The following is a 16860-nucleotide window of genomic DNA, read 5'->3' as shown; positions in this document are numbered from 1 at the left end:
AGGAGCCACTTAGTATTCAATTAAGTGACACTGTTCAAGCAATTATGCTTCCATCTAAGGCTGGTTCCAGACCCTGGTAAAGTACCAGGAGAACTTTTTCTTAGGAAACTGTATAAATGGGCTCCATACAGTAAGACCCAATTTAATACTAGTTTGACTGAAGCTGAAATAACTGTGGTAAATAAATAATTAATTACCGGTCTATTTTTCAGGATACTCTAATAACAGATAGCTCAATAAATAAGAGACAAGATTCGAGGTATCTTGAGTCTACAGGCTTTAATCAGACATAAAGGACAGGAACAGGACAGCCTGCATGGGAATGGGATGGCAGCTGCCGGGGGCAGGATCTGGGAGCATAAGGGGTAACTTTTAATAACAGTGCACAATATTTATAGTTAAACAAATACATTGCATTCAATACAGGGGGCGTAGCAGTAGGCGTGTACAGGGCGTATACATAGACATGTGATGCAAATGTAACAGAATATGTCATAAAAAGGGGCGGAAACATGGAGGGGGCTACCTGAGCAGCTGGGACCTCTAACCTAGTGGTGCGCGCAAACTGACAATGACGTGTTACTAGGGAGAACTGGGGGCTATGACTTCTGCCCTAGAAGAGGAGACTAAAGTCTGGAGGGTCAGAGCGACATGTACCCAGGCATATCTAGTATCTGGTGTTTAGAGTACATGTTGATAGAATCCAAAAGTTATCAGGGCAAAGGCTAACAGACACTAAGACTGGTGCATACATAATTCTATATGTAGTGCGTGTGCGAGGAATATTCTATGAATATTAATACAGTATTTCTCTTACATGGAGACATAAAGGCTAGACCATGACGGAAACTATTGATGTGATTCAGTAGCTTAGGAATGCAGAGAAGGAGGGCCGAACTGATAACTAGAAGCATAACATACTCTTGGCAGACTGGGAGGCAGAGCCAGGCCGAGCCGGGCACTGTGAGGCATGAAAGTAAGTGAAGGGTCAGGGATACAGGTGGGGGCTGTATCGCTCCTCGGAGAGGTTTCAGGAGACAGGAGCTGAATCTGAGTCCGGGCCCTTTTGAGGCCTAGAAACGGGGACTTTTACTGAATTAACGTGCACACTGTAAAATGTGGCAACGTAGGTTTACATAGGCCTAATATTCGTAGCTTTCACGAGAACTGGAAACTGGCATACTAGAGTTGGACACAACTGTAATCGCGTCTTTAATCGATCATAGGGAATACATATGCATATTGATCATGCACATATAACTTAGGATGGGGAACACGTAGGCACATACAACATGGCAAAATTTACTTTTCCACATAACACATACCTGGGAGGAGGCAGAAATAATCCCTACACTTATATAAAACTAGAGGATTGATCAGGCTAACTACAGCATATCTGCCTCTTAGAAACACTTCTGCCTCCCGCCTCCAAATACTTGATAATCTCCAAGGATGAAAATGAAATGCTATCAAATCTCCGGACAGGTTTTAAAAAGAAAATAAGCACAATAGATCTACTACTTAGGCTTTTACTCAATTATTGAAAAACGGTTACTGTAAATAAGGGACACTTATAAGTCACTTTAGTGGACTTATGTGCTGCATTTGGGCGCCTTACCCCGTGATAAGCTCTGGCAAATTTTGCAGAAAATGGCAGTCCCAAGTAACCTCCTGTCAATATTAAACAGATCAAAACAACAGAAACAGATGATTGGGTATCGTTTTGCGCTGGGTTGTAAGTTGTAATTTCAACAGTATCAGGATGCTCATAGGAATAGGAGTAATGCCCATCCAACCATCACCAATAATGCAGAAAAATTCCACACCATTAAAGCTAAGTTTGTTTTATCCTGAACAATAAAGGTCCAATGTACTCCAGTAATGTACTCCAGTAAGAGTCCAAAAAAAGGTTGTGTCCACACGTATACTTTTTCTTCTTCTTTTATTTTTTCAAAACAGCATTCATATGGATCCTAGCCAACACGTGTTTCGTCTTTAAGCAGAATATGCCACAGACTTCATCAGGGCAAGAATGTTCAACAAAAACAACAATTACAAAAAACAATAAAATAACATATTTCAAAACAGGGCAGAGCAACCTACATCCAGTGTGAAAAATAGTTGGAGGAGACAAAAATCAACCATAATCCTCCAAGTATCTCTAAAAGAAACACCAAAACCGGGATGAGAGAATAATAAGCGAAATGAAGAAAAAATGGTGATCTATTCGATAGAGTGAATAAAGATATTTTTCACCAATAAAAAACCGCATTGAGCAATATTAGTACCAGAGAGACCAAGAATTTTTTTTTTCTTTTAATTTAAAGTTTTTTTTCTGTGGACACAACCTTTTATTGGACTCTTACTGAATACATTGGACCTTTATTGCTCGGGATACAATGAACTTGCCGTCAATATTATATGACTGCATAGAAAAACTTATGCGCAAGTGAGATGGGTCCCCATGGCATACTCATTGAACTCATCCTTATAACAAGCATTTGCAATGCAATAGGTCTCACATTAATTAAGTTTGAGCTATTGGCATTACTAAATATTACAACACCAATTGCAACAAAAGTCTATAAATTGAAGGCCAAAAAAATGTGTATTTATTTTCGTAGCAATGGTGGCATGCTGCACTTTAGATGAATATGTTTAAAAGTAAAGTAACAATTGATGTGTGTACTGATGGTGGAAGTGTGCACTGACGGCTGGTGGTGTGTGTGCCTGGTGAAAGCGTGCACTGACGGCTGGTGATGTGTGTGTCTGGTGAAAGCGTGCACTGACGGCTGGTGGTGTTTGTGCCCGGTGAAAGCGTGCATTGATGACGGATGGTGTCTGTGCCTGGTGAAAGTGTGCACCGAAGGTGTGGTTGTGTGTGTGGTTATGTGTGTGGTTGTGTGTGTGTGTGGTTGTATGGTTGTGTGTGTGTGTGTGTGGTTCTGTGTGGTTGTGTGTGTGTGTGGTTGTGCGTGAAGCAAAGTAAAAAGGCTTCAGAAAAACTGCACAGACACGAGCCAGCTGGGTTTTAGGACTCCGTCTTTGCATCACTCATCAATGTCGTCCCTTCAGCGACCCATATGTCACTCCCCATTAGGGGTCGGGAAATGCAAATGTCCAGATGACGTTTTTATCTGCGTCCACTGCAATCTCCTAACTCCATCAGGCAGTAATAACAGAGTAATGGGCAATGTGCAGATCAAGTAAAAGAAATTACAGAACTGCCCCCTTAGACAACAAAATGCACCAAACCACTGGCAAAAAGCATGAATGCCTGAGCACCAACAACGGGTATCACGTTAGAAGCGTTAATTAAGTAGTCACTTAACCAGATACTGATCAGAATGTTCTTCCAGCAACCAACTGCACTTGGCTATTGTCTGCATCAGCAATTAGATTGGGATTAATTCCACGACCAGGCAGCAATCACATACATCGCATGGTCATTGCTGACCTATTGCCTGTAAATTAACTCTAAGATAACACAGTAAACGAGCCATTGGGTGCCATGTTGTGCTGTAACTTCAGAAAGGAAGAACTATGTAGAATTCTCACTAGTCATTTTACACAAATACTAAACATCCATCTCAATTCCTCTATGTTGTCCCTTGAGGGCTTTGCACACACCGTGCAATTTTATAACAAATGCAGCCCATGAACAAACTCCAACAGATGCAAACACACACACACACGTGACCCTGCACAAGCTCGGTCATTAATGCGATAAGTCTGCACATCCCATTACACTCAACTAACAGAATAGCTGTCCTGACCACCCTCACGGTCCTTCATGCCCCATGCAATCAGCAAAACATGAGCGTACCCCTTTTATTCTGCAACTTCTACATGCGGATCATCCACATTCTAGGACATGGCTCTGCACTTACAGGACTGCATTGACAACAAACTCAGGTCGGTGCCTCCTGCCCATAGCACGTACTGTGTTTGTCACTGCATACACCGTATCGCTGCTATGCACATACTTCCCAATGCAAGTCTAATGCACCCTTGTCATTCTGGCTATGTGGCAGGTTCAAACACACTTTGAGGTGTCTTCACACATTAGTTGTTAGACATATCACATTCCTGACCACCAGATAACTCTGCACCCTCCACGATTAGGGTGGATTCCATGCCCACCTGTAAATGACTCATACCCTCTGCGTGGCACTGCCGTCCTCTAGCCAACCTACACCAAAAGATCACTATACTCGGTACTGTGCCTCTACTACTGAGCATCCTACTTACCTTTGCCTGCCGTGTCTCTTCGCTCTGCACCTGTCCTCTATTCCCTTGTCTGTCATGAATTCACTCTACACATTACCCACACAATGCTCCAGGAGCATCCAATGCGCACAGACCTTATCCACGTCTCTGCCTCCATAGGGTGACCTCCCCATCGCTCTCAACATCCCTCCATCATCCACCCTCAGCATGCCCCGATCGCAGCCTCACCTTCTTCAGCTCATCAAGCTAGAACGCAGCAGCTTCTAGCCGAGGTCGGCGGCAGTGTGCCGGTAGTGGTCGATGCGGGGCAAGGCATCAATGGTGTGGTGTCCGGAGGTACGCATATAGTAGGTGTTTGTGTGCGTGTCATAGTAGTATGGCTTCCCGTCCGAGTGCTGGCTGCCGGCCTCGCTCAGCACCGTGTCCCAGTTCTGAAAGCTCACCCCGCCGTGGCCTCATTGTCTCGGGCCTTCGGGGCTCCCCCCTCCGTCACCGGGTCCACCTGGAAACGGCTCTGGCTGGGCGTGGGTCTGAGGGGCAGGTTGGACCCGACGTCATCGCCTACTGCAAGCAGTTCCTCCTCGCCTGGGGCCAGCGGGGCCTGCGCGCAGCCCGGCTCCTCCATGCTGCTGGTTCGGCGGCTACTCCGGAGCTCTGAGGTGCTGTGTGCCTCTCCTCGTCCTCCCCTCGCTGCAGGTAAACAGCTGCAGCTCCTGCTGCACACCTGAGGTGGCTCAGCGCGTTTCATGAGGGAGCATCCCGTGCTCAGAGCTCACGTGGGGAAGGGCAAGGGCTGTACCGGCAGATGCTCAGACACAAAGACTCTCTCCGCACCTCTGCGCATATAGACAGGGATGAGGGGCAGGGAGCGGCGTTTGCCTCTTCTGACAGCGCCGCGCGTAGAGCTCCCGCCTCTGTCCCTGAACTCAATACCACACACACACTCCTGCAGGCTGCCGCGGATGCTGCCTTTTAAATAAAGTGGCTGCGAGAAGGAAAGTAAGGACCGCAAAAAAAAAAGCAGCAGTGAAGTGTAAAAAAAAAAAAACCACGCCTGCGAGACCTGCTCAAATCATTTGGTATGAAGACGGCTGTGACTGTTTCTCTTCAATGATAAGCATGAAGCACATCTGTACATAACCCTTCCGACATTCCGTTAACTGATAGGCTAAAAAGTATGTTATTGCAGTTCGTTCAAGTATCGTCGCTTGGAATTGGAAAAACTAGCAGCAAATCGTCACCTTTCTGAATGACGGTCGCCCTGGCTAATAAGAACGCTGGGTGTGCGCGCGAGTGGGCTGACGTAACAACCAGAGTGGTAGGCTGTACCTTTACTTTTCAGGAAGAGCAGCGTGTGTCAGGTGATGCGGTGGAGTGACGGAGCCTGTAGCAGCAGAACGAGCCCGGTTAGTTGGGGGGGAGGGGGGGTGTGCGCGTGTGTCTGCGTGTGTGCGCGTGTGTCTGTGTGCGTGGCAACAGTTCACAGTCGGAGCGCGTGTTCAAGCGCGCGCCCTGATCAGATTCTGGCTTGCTGTTCTCAGTCGCAATGGAGCGCGTGTTCACGCACGCGACCTGATCTGATTCCGACATGCTGCGCGTGCCCATCTCCGGTCTCCTTGAAAGCATAGCCGATGACTACAGGTTTCGCAGCGAGACAGCGCTTCGCGCTGCATCGCCAGTGCGAGACCTTAAAATGGGGGTATGACTGGGGTGCATAGTGGCCCCCACATTTGGCTCATTATATATTAATGACATTTTGGAATGTTTTGATACTTTGCATAAAAAAAATACCCAAAAATGTTCGTAGCAGAATATCGGCCATTCTGTTTGTGGATGACACACTTTTAATCTCAAGGACACTGATGGGCCTTCAGGATCTTCTAGATGGATTCATAGTCTCTTGCAAATAGCAAGGCCTGGAACCAAACCCTTATAAGACGAAACATGTGGTTTTCAATCCCCACAAAGCTTACTGTGGTTCAATCCCAATGGGAGGAAGGAAACTTGAGAGGGGCATGACTTTTGAATATCTTGGGGTAAAATTTACAAAGAATATGTCATGAGAAACGCCGGAAACCAAAAGCGTACTGAAATTGCAATAATACAGCTCAGGGATATTGAAAGTATATGATTAACCCTCATGAAAGCAATTATCCCTTCCCTGCCTATAAAATGTCAAAGCCATGAGGGCAGCACTATATATGGACAAATTATCAGGCCACACAAAGTCTCTAATGTATGAACTCCTGAAAATACATTTATTTTAAAACGCTATTTAATCTGCCCCAGAGCGCCCCCTTATACCATTATATCCAAACTTAGGAGTAAAACCTACAGTACTGAAAGCTAAGCTTAGGCCATTATTATACTGGTGTCGCATTTTATATACAGATGAATTTCTGACTTACAACACAGTTCTTGAGGAGGTGATTAGATTAAATAGAGGTAGTTCACCAACTATGTAATACTCAAATCAAACACAGCCTTCCATCAATATGCCCCCAAACAAGTATATAAACTAGTTTAGAATGAACAAATAAACATATTAATTAAGTAGTAAAAAAAAGCAAAGAAGTGGTAAAAGAATAAAACTGTGGTGAAAGGGCATGTTGAATAGCGTGTGAGTTTACGTTAAGCTAATTATATATCAGTGAGTTCAGCACCTACTGCAGAAAGCTGTGCTAATTGCAAGTGGTAGGTTTAACCCCCAGTTAGATACCCCAGGACGTTTGGGGTTTACTGCAGAAATCTGTGCGCGACCTGCAAGCCACAGTTTCCAGTGGTAGTTGTATTGCTTGGCTGTTTAGCGCATCTTCTGCTGAGATTTTTAACCTGGAGGCTACTTGTTCTGATCCTGGTAAGTCACCATTCCACTCTAATTCACCCACTGCAGGTTCCTATGTATAATCTGTAGGGTTCACGTTCATTCTTCACTGATAGAAGTACCTGGGTGTATGCATCTGCTGCAGATTTTTTTAGTGTCACCAACACCTGCCCGTGGCAAGGTCCAATGCCAAAAAGAGAACTTATGCGTTAAAGTAGTAGTTGCATAGAGGTGTGTGTGTGTGTAGGTAGTCTGCAAGACACATGGCCCCTACAGGAAAAAATAGCTCTGGTTGTTAATGCGCCTGCTGCAAGACCAAATTCATTCTGCCATTCATAGGATCCTCTACCTGCATGATAGCGAGGGGGTTTGTGGGGCTACTACACAGACCTACTTCCACTTTGCAGGTAAAAAGTTTATGTTCGATGCATGAGGCTTACTATGCCGCACAGATCTCTTAAGGTAAGCATCTCTGTGGCCCACATCGGCAGTTCAGCCTTCTTAGACAACAAAACAAATGTATTTAAATAGGTAAACACACATTACAACGCATTTTTTACAACGCACTACCATTACAACGGAACTTTTACAACGCAAATACTATTACAACGCATTTATTTACAACGCATGTTTTTACAACGCAGGTACTTTTACAACGCATACCATTACAACGTAAGTATAGGTAAGTATATAATTATATTTAAAATGTTATATGTTAGGTTTTTTTTAAAGGGGTATTTTTAGGGTTCAGGGTCATTTTTGGGTTTATGGGTAAAGGGGTATTTTTAGGGTTTAGGGTCAGTTTTGGGTTTTTGGGTAAAGGGGTATTTTTAGGGTTCAGGGTCAGTTTTGGGTTTTTGGGTAAAAGGGTATTTTTAGGGTTCAGGGTCAGTTTTGGGTTTTTGGGTAAAGGGGTATTTTTAGGGTTCAGGGTCAGTTTTGGGTTTTTGGGTAAAGGGGTATTTTTAGGGTTCATGGTCAGTTTTCAGTTTTTGGGTAAAGGGGTATTTTTAGGGTTTAGGGTCAGTTTTCAGTTTTTGGGTAAAGGGGTATTTTTAGGGTTCAGGGTCAGTTTTCAGTTTTTGGGTAAAGGGGTATTTTTAGGGTTTAGGGTCAGTTTTCAGTTTTTGGGTAAAGGGGTATTTTTAGGGTTCAGGGTCAGTTTTCAGTTTTTGGGTAAAGGGGTATTTTTTGGGTTTAGGGTCAGTTTTCAGTTTATGGGTAAAGGGGTATTTTTAGGGTTCAGGGTCAGTTTTCAGTTTTTGGGTAAAGGGGTATTTTTAGGGTATAGGGTCAGTTTTCAGTTTTTGGGTAAAGGGGTATTTTTAGGGTTTAGGGTCAGTTTTCAGTTTTTGGGTAAAGGGGTATTTTTAGGGTTCAGGGTCAGTTTTCAGTTTTTGGGTAAAGGGGTATTTTTAGGGTTTAGGGTCAGTTTTCAGTTTTTGGGTAAAGGGGTATTTTTAGGGTTCAGGGTCAGTTTTCAGTTTTTGGGTAAAGGGGTATTTTTAGGGTCAGTTTTCAGTTTTTGGGTAAAGGGGTATTTTTTGGGTTCAGGGTCAGTTTTGGATTTTTGGGTAAAAGGGTATTTTTAGGGTTCATGGTCAGTTTTGGGTTTTTGGGTAAAGGGGTATTTTTAGGGTTCAGGGTCAGTTTTGGGAATTTTAGATAAAGGGGTACAAGAAAAAAATAAAATAAAAATAAATATAAATTAAATTAATTAAATAAAATTAAATTAAATTAAATTAAATACAATTACATTAAATAAAAATAATTTTAAATAATATACAATTAAAAAAATTATATATACTTACCAATACTTACGTTGTAATGGTATGCGTTGTAAAGGTACCTGCGTTGTAAAAAAATGCGTTGTAAATACATGCGTTGTAATAGTATTTGCGTTGTAAAAGTCCCGTTGTAACGGTATGCGTTGTAAAAATATGCGTTTTAACGTCATATATCCATTTAAATAGGGAGACGACAACAGCTTGTTCTTGCATTGGGATTAAGGTTTTAGGATGGATGCACTTTAATTGTATACTGCTCTTGAATAAGGGATTTCTTCTTAAAGCTGGGCTGCCATTGGGTTGAAAGCTATCTTAATGATCCTCTGCATGCATGACTTCCACCAATAAAATCTCTTCACCCCATCCCAAAAGAGAACACCAGAATAGCTGCCAGAAATACCCCAGCAACCTAACTAGAAAAGATACAAATGCAACAATTATCAGACCAAAGTGGTCATTTTAACATCTGAATGGCCGTCTTGCAACTCCGTAATATTGTCTTTATCGCGTATTGTGTGTCCCTCTCGCGCCCACCCAGTCTTGTGCAGCCATCCTTGAGGAGGATGTGCTGTGCGGGTGCAGAGGGGGGCAGGCCTCAGACAATCACACACGAAGTGTTGAGAAGGACAGTGGCCTATCTGGCTGGTGCTACTTCCCCTGGAATGTTGACCCTTTCACTGGCCCTTAGCCCTCAAATGCTGTCTACTTCCTGATGAAGGCTTAGTGGATGGCAAGGAGTGGAAACCACGGTGGATAAACATGGCTCTTAGAGTCCTGTGGCTGTCATCATGACACTCAAACAAGATAAAGCAAGGGCTGTGGTAGAGATACCGAATGGCAATCCAGAGGTATCGGCTGTACCCATATTTGACGCGTATGGCAACCGGCTTCTGTAAAAATATCAGGGGGTTTTACATGACGCAAAATCAATATTGAGTAACATAATACCCTTCTTACATTGTGCTCAGGAAGCTTTAATTGACATATGTGTAAGGAGAAAAGAAGTAGGTTTCTCAATGTTTGCACCACAATTGTGGAATCACCTGCCTTTCAAAGCCTAAATTATACTTCCATGAATTTATTAGTGTTGTTAAAAATGCACTTGTTCTGATAAATGTAACTCAGGATTGTAGGTCCAGATGTATAGATTAAAAAGTCTATTTAACCTACTCTCTAGTTTCTAATCTGTGACCATATGGAGTAACGTGGGCAAAGACAGAGTTCAATTTTAGGGTCATGGAACTATGTTGAGATCTGCAATATTCTTTTAAGACATGGCAGAGGATATTTTATTCTTTCATATCTCAACCGTTACACCATTCAGCCTTTTCACAAACCTCTGAAATCCTTTGTATGTTGTTCTTTCCTTTGAAAGAGACAGCGTGGTTGCAGAAATGAAAGATGAAAGTAAAATATGTACAACAAAATTAAACAAACCCAAAACAGTAAGTAACTATTACAAAATGTTTTTTTTAGAAAGAGTTATTAGAATCAGTTTAATGTTAGATCAAACAATTGATGTAGCTCAGAATGTGTAGAAACATGCAGCGAGATCCTGAAATAACCCAAAACATGCAAAAAATTAATATAATACATGGGAATCTGCAATCCCTGTATAAACTCCTGTCTCTAATTTCTTTATAATTGGCAACTTGTGACCCACCCAGTCGACGATTATAAAGAAAAGACGCCAGAACTCAACTGTAATAAGTTATTGCAGCCGACTTCAGACTTCACAATGCCTGCTGCCAGAGCCAGCAGCCGAGGTGTATGACAGGTCAGCGAGTATAACTGAAGCAGCTGTTTAAAGCAACAAGAAAACGGAACGTTGCTTTTCTTTCTTTTGCTCTATTTTAATAGCTTACAATGGCAAGCAGAGAGAATATGCTTATTTTTGCACTCCTTATATAGAGAAAAGCTAGAATCTTTCAGCATATTTCTACACATTCCGAGCTACTACATCCTTTTTTTTTTACTTACTTGTATTGAACTGTTTCTTATATCTGTTGCAATGATGTGTCTAATTTTGCATTTGAGGTTTTATTTGTAATCTTCATGTTTGCAAACATGCTCACTCTTTCATATGAAAGGGCTACACATCAAGGTTTTAAGTGGTTTGTGGGAAAGGTGAGGATGTGTCCATGTATTTTATGGGATAAAGTACTCCCTGTCATACATGATAAGGAACTTCTAAGCCACCTCCGATTTTCCATAACCTTATAACAGCCTTGTTTTTCTATATGGGTATGGAACTCCTCAGTGGCTTGTAATGTCCTTATAATGTACGTCAAATGGTATTATCCCTAATATCTTGATATAAAGATCTAATAGCTGCTGATCACTTTTTCTTTCTAGAAAAAGCATATTAGAAAAAAAAGATAAAATAGTTTTCAGGTTGTTTAAACTGGAGCTGTAATAATGCTCTGTGACCTTTCTTTCACCTCACTGCTAGATCTTTAAGAGGCATTATGTCATCTTAACTCAACTGAAATAGATTATTGCCGTTCACTAAACTATTTTGTAATTACAGGTAACTAGAAATGTTACAGCTCAACTGTAACAAGTAATTAGGAGCCTGACTTTTATACAGGGATTGCAGGCTCCCATGTTTAATATACGGGATAACATATCCCTTGTTATACATTTTTGGGGATTTTGCAAGTCACCTGAAGGGTTTTGTGACCATATAGGTGAGCTAATAATGTATGGCGGGGTACTTTATTCCTTAAAATACAGTCTCATGCTATTACTCTTCCCACAAACAGTTTAAATCCTTGGTGTGGTGATCTTTCATATAAAAGAGATGGGATGTCTATAAACATGAAGAATAAATTTAGAATCTGTAGTAAACAATTAAACAAACCAAAAACCACTTCGATATTTCTTGCAAACAGATATTAGTACATGTCGAATTAATCAAAATTCTGTAGTTTATGACCCATAGAGACATGCAGATAGATTATATCTTTCCTATAATGCAGTGGGTGAAAAACAAAACATGTTGCCATAAATATCTCCTTTCTGCTCATCTAAAAAAGAAGAGCAGAAGTAGGAAAAGCCATGTTTTCTTTTTGAAACTGCAGATTTAATTATGCTCTGTGACCTGCCTTTCCCCTCAGCTGCTGGCTCTCAGGTGTCAGAACTCACTTGTAATAAGTTATTACCTTTGAGCAGCGCAGTCACTTCTTTATTACAGGTGACTAGAGACAAGTTGCGTGGAACAAGAAAATTAGAAAAGGGTTTTATACAGGAATTTGAGGCTGCCTTTATCATAAGCAGATAAACAATAGTAGCCTGGTGGGTTGGCAGGTAGATTTTGAGGGGCTAGCCCTGTCTTACGTGATGGGCAGGCGACAGAGAACATTGTTAGCAGGAAACTGCTGTGTTGGTAGCTGAAATCCGAAAGTTCATGAATAGTCATGTTTCTACTTGGGTTCCTGCAGTGCCATTATTTTTATTTTTTAAACAATTTTTATCGCAGAGGTCAATACAGGGTATACAACACATTTGCAAGACGTTTTCGCGGTACCATAAAGTTCTTCACTCAGTTCAAGTATTGCATACACAGCCTTACAGCCCGCATCCCGGAGGCCGGGCGGCGATTAAGTGTTAAGAACACACTCCAAATCTCTTGGTGCAATCATTTCCATCGGTCCACCGCTCTCCGCTTTTAACTTTCCCCCCCCCAACCTTCTTCTCTGCACCATCCGGCAGATGGGTGTTAGGTTCTCCTCCATTGCTGGGCTAACCCACCCTCTCCCCCCTTCCCCTCCCCCTGGTGTCTGCGCCCGCGTCTGATGTTTGTGTACTCCATTGTGTTGGTAACCTCAGGAGTCAGGTATCGATTAATTGATGTGTGTGTCTGGGGTCAGTGCTGGGACTAGAACAACCTCCCCTGGGGCCCCTGGGTCTACAGCTTCCTCCTCCTCTGCACTCTCCACTGCACCGTCCCGAAGAGCCTGGACCATTATTTCCCACGCCAGTGCTGCTTCCTGGGCTTTCTCGTCCGACTTACGTCGAGCCAGTTGGTACCTAATTGTACTCTCTGCTGCAGCCCATTTCAGAAACTCGTGCAGCCATTTCCGTTGCGATGGCGCTACCTTTGATTTCCAACCCCTGGTCTGCAGTGCCATTAGTTGGCTAGGACTCCGGGTTACACTGACACAGAAAATAGGTCAAGGCCCAAAAATGAAAGATTAGCAAATTAGATAGCTAAAAAAGCGGCCCATGTTTGCAAATCGGAGCAGTTTTATACTTGTAAAGACACAGGTGTTTTGCAAGACATGGGACTGCCAGTCTTTGTGCTTTCTTCATGCCACGTTTATTATAATATAGGGGAAATAAACAGTAAAATCAACCACCACACCATAAAACAAGCCACCAACCAGCTAAAAACCAGGCCCACACACTGCTCAATCAGACCAGCCCTTCTGGCCCTGGAAGATTCCTCTATATGCCAGTCCGACCCTGCCAGGACTCCTCCACCGACCAAAGAAACGAGATAACCCCAGGAGAGTGTTATATCTACAGATATATGGCACTTGGTTAATTACAACAGCACTCTCCCCCCCTCTCCCTAGTGCCAGTGCTGATTTCAGCTGCCATGCACCAGGCATGTGCCATAGTGCCAGGGTGCCTGCCTGAGTCTACCATAGGTTTTGTGCAGAAAGGGTACCCTTCCTGTACAAAGTACCATGGCTAGATACATTTTAAACCGGTTGCTACTTTGTATGTGTGCCGTACAGTGCAACTCACATGCAAAGACAGAAAAGCAAGGAGAAATGAAAAACATTTCTCCTTTCAGCACCTGCTTTCAGCTGTGCCAATTTTGGCGCTAAACCCAGTCTACTAATGTTAGTAGATAGGGTTTAGTGTCAAAAAGCATGGGTGGAAGCATGGGAGCGCCCATGTACAATAATGCCCCCTTGAGAGCAAAGTAATGCAAAGCAGCATTTCGCACTGCTTTGCGTTACTTTTCCATACAAACCAACGCAAATACCAATTAGTGTTGTTTTGTTAATCCCAAAAAAAGTTTAGCGTAGGGTTAGTGTTGAGAAAGTAACGCTAACCCGAAAACTTTTCTAAATCTGTGTCCATATTCATAATCTTCTGAGGAAAAACAATTATAGCAAACATTTCGGGAAATAAAAACAAAATGCCAAAGTGGCAAGTAATTATAACGTAAAGCGTAAGGGTTGCGTTAAAAAGAGAAAATAATAGGGAAGGATTATAGAAAATAAAAAAGGGTTTGAAGAGGATCTATCTGATTTTGAAAAAAAAAATAAGTTTTGGGACTTTATAATTCATAGTAGCTGGAAGCATGAACGGTGCAAGGTGGTTTGTACTTAAACCTGGGTAAAGCAACCATTCGAGATGTCTCAGGACACCAGCGTCCATTTTCAATCATTATTCTCTTTTAGAATGTTTCCTTCTACCACCCAAAATAATCTACAACGTTAGACCTCCTGGGATATTCTACGACTACATCTCCCAGAAGGCATTGGATTGCTAAGAAATAACCTGATCTTGTCCCCGTTGCAAACAATTTGCTGCATTCCTACCGGCGTGTCGTGGGCAAACTATTTGTTTTTCTTTGAACCCCGCCCTGCCTTTCAAGAAAACGTGTACCTAAAGAGTATTAAAGCATGCTTTGTCGACTTACCGACTAGATAATCGCGTAGGAAGCAGAAACCGAAGACAAAGCTCGCGCCTCGGCTGGAAGGTGGTATGTGTCCAGGCAGCAACAGGTATGGCGGACTCGCGCCCTAATAACGCCCTCGTCCTCGCGGTGCGGCGTTTTATCAATCATCGTTTGGCCGGTGTTCTGCTCATTCTCAACCCAACTGTCCCCCGGACCTCGGTAACCGCGTTAGCCTCCTGGCTCCAGATTCCATATTTAATAACGCCGGCTAATGCTGCCTGATTGACTCCTGGGCTGGCTTCCGTTGTATGGGAAGGCCGGAGCGGGGGCAGCGCGCTCATTTGCTGATTTCTTATGAATTTCCGGATTAAATTATTTCGCAGACAAACTCCACCATAATTTGAAGGAGCCAACCGGTGTTTGGCAAGCAGTTTGCTTTGTTTCATGGCGTTAGAAATGTGCTATCATGGGTTCCTACCTTTTGTGAACTGCAACACTGCCGACATATCGTGTAAAGTCCCCTTGATTGTTAAATTATATATACCTGAGCCTGCCCACTACAGAAGTGCCTGCAATTAAATTAAAAAATAAAAAACAAACTCCTTAACTAGAAAAGCTCAATCTTTAGTTACTTTTAGTGGATACTTTAAAAGTGCACTTTAAAAGTTGTGTTGTTATGGCACTTTTTGTAATGGGGAAAACTCAAGTTCCAGAATGAAAAGATGTGGCAATTAAAAAGCCAGGACTAGTTAAGTGTGACATGCATTGCATGTCCCACCTGACAGTAAAAACAACAGTTGATGGACAGAATAATCATACATTCCCACCAGTACAGAGATCTGGGCCTAAATCCATCGTTTTTTTGCTCACCATGCCCTTTCAGTCCATCACCACCCCCTTTTGTACCACCTGATAGTAAAACATTTCCATAAGACAGAAAAATAACCACAGCCCACTACACAAACTGGACAATAGCTGTAAGTGGATTTGCGTCACAAGGGAAACATTCAGCCAGTCCTTCCTTTTCCTCCAATATCTTTATTCATACTGGAATCTGTGGTTTCATTTTCCAAGTATCAGTAGGGGCTTACTGCTCCCACCATTCTTAGTGTTGGTTGCCGAAAACTAGGGCCGGGAGAAAGACCCCCGTGTGACATGTGGCAAATAATCATAACGTGTATTTGTAAAGCGCACGTTCACCCATAGGTATCTTCACGCTGAATAACAGATGTTTATTGTTACCCAACTCAATGGTACTCATTCTATCGACCTCAGATGGATGAAAGGCTGAGTGGACCTGCCAGGATTAGAATCTGTGACATGAGGTCGAACACAGGCCCCTGCAGTGGATGCATTAGTCCACTGAGTCACCAGACCTGATCACCAAACATACTGTGTTGCTGGTAGTGTTCAAAGGCATTAATATAGCGATTGGGAACTGTGATCCTGAGTAGAATGGGGAGAGGGTGGGGTTATTAAACGTGAGGCAAGGGTCAAAGGATCAACGGATCGCGGGTGGCGACGGAGCTCCTCGCCAAATGCGATCTCCTTTGTCCTCACCTAGCAGCCAACGCCTCCCTGATTTCACAGGAGTGGCGTGCTAATTTATCATGGTCAACCACTGTGGGTTTTGAGATCCCCGGGAGTGTGACGTAGAGCTGGGGCATCGCTGAATATCCCGGCTCCCACACTCCCGACGGAGCCAAGATGGCGGCCCTATTCAGATCTTGGAGGCTGATGTGGTTCCTGACTGCAGTGGTTCATTTTTGCGGGGAATGTGCCCCCTTAGCCCTGCCTAGGGTACTTCCATGCCAGGCACAGCGAGGAGAGGCGGCTGTCAGCACCAAAGTGCTGGCCTATTGCCATTTGGACCAGAGGCTGCCTAGTAATCAATCTGCGCACCCGCGCTTGGTGCAGACTATGTTTCCGGAGAGTGGCGCCTGACGGAATCCAGGAAGGAATGGTGCCTGAAGGACAGAGGTGGCATTTTGGAAAGTGCAGAAGATGCCAAGAAGAACAACGGGGACAGGAGGTGAGCATGCAGTTGTCCCCTACTTTCAACTCCCTGTCGGTCGATACTACTGATGTGCCAATCCCCCCCTCCCCGCCCTTCAAGAGTACACCTCGCCAGATGCAGGACTAATGAACAGTGCTACAGACTATTGACGCATGGAATGCCACCTCTTGTTTTCCTCAATCTCGTGACTCACCAGTTACAGGAACGGTGAGGAGGCCCCCATCCCAGCATTGGTGAGATGATCATACTTTTAAATTTTTTTTTTTTATTTATTCAACCCTTAACGCTTCTACTTTTATTATAATGTAATCTTGAGTGAATCTGCAACTTGTATATATGTAACTCTAACCACTAGTATCTG

At 43.3% G+C, this 16860-nt stretch overlaps 1 protein-coding gene across 1 annotated transcript in view; it reads right to left on the bottom strand.

The window, feature by feature from the left end:
• Positions 1–14925, bottom strand: part of C11H17orf50 (chromosome 11 C17orf50 homolog) — a 93810-nt gene extending 78885 nt beyond the window's left edge. Inside the window, exon 1 of the mRNA XM_078668119.1 lies at positions 14504–14925. The gene's annotated coding sequence lies outside the window, so the exon portion shown is untranslated. The remainder of the gene's footprint in view (positions 1–14503) is intronic.
• Positions 14926–16860: the final 1935 nt, after the last annotated feature.

The sequence above is a fragment of the Lissotriton helveticus genome, chromosome 11, assembly GCF_964261635.1.
Source record: "Lissotriton helveticus chromosome 11, aLisHel1.1, whole genome shotgun sequence".
Classification (NCBI taxonomy): domain Eukaryota; kingdom Metazoa; phylum Chordata; class Amphibia; order Caudata; family Salamandridae; genus Lissotriton; species Lissotriton helveticus.
Note: the sequence above shows the minus strand (reverse complement) of the source record. Positions and strands in the feature narration are given on the sequence as shown.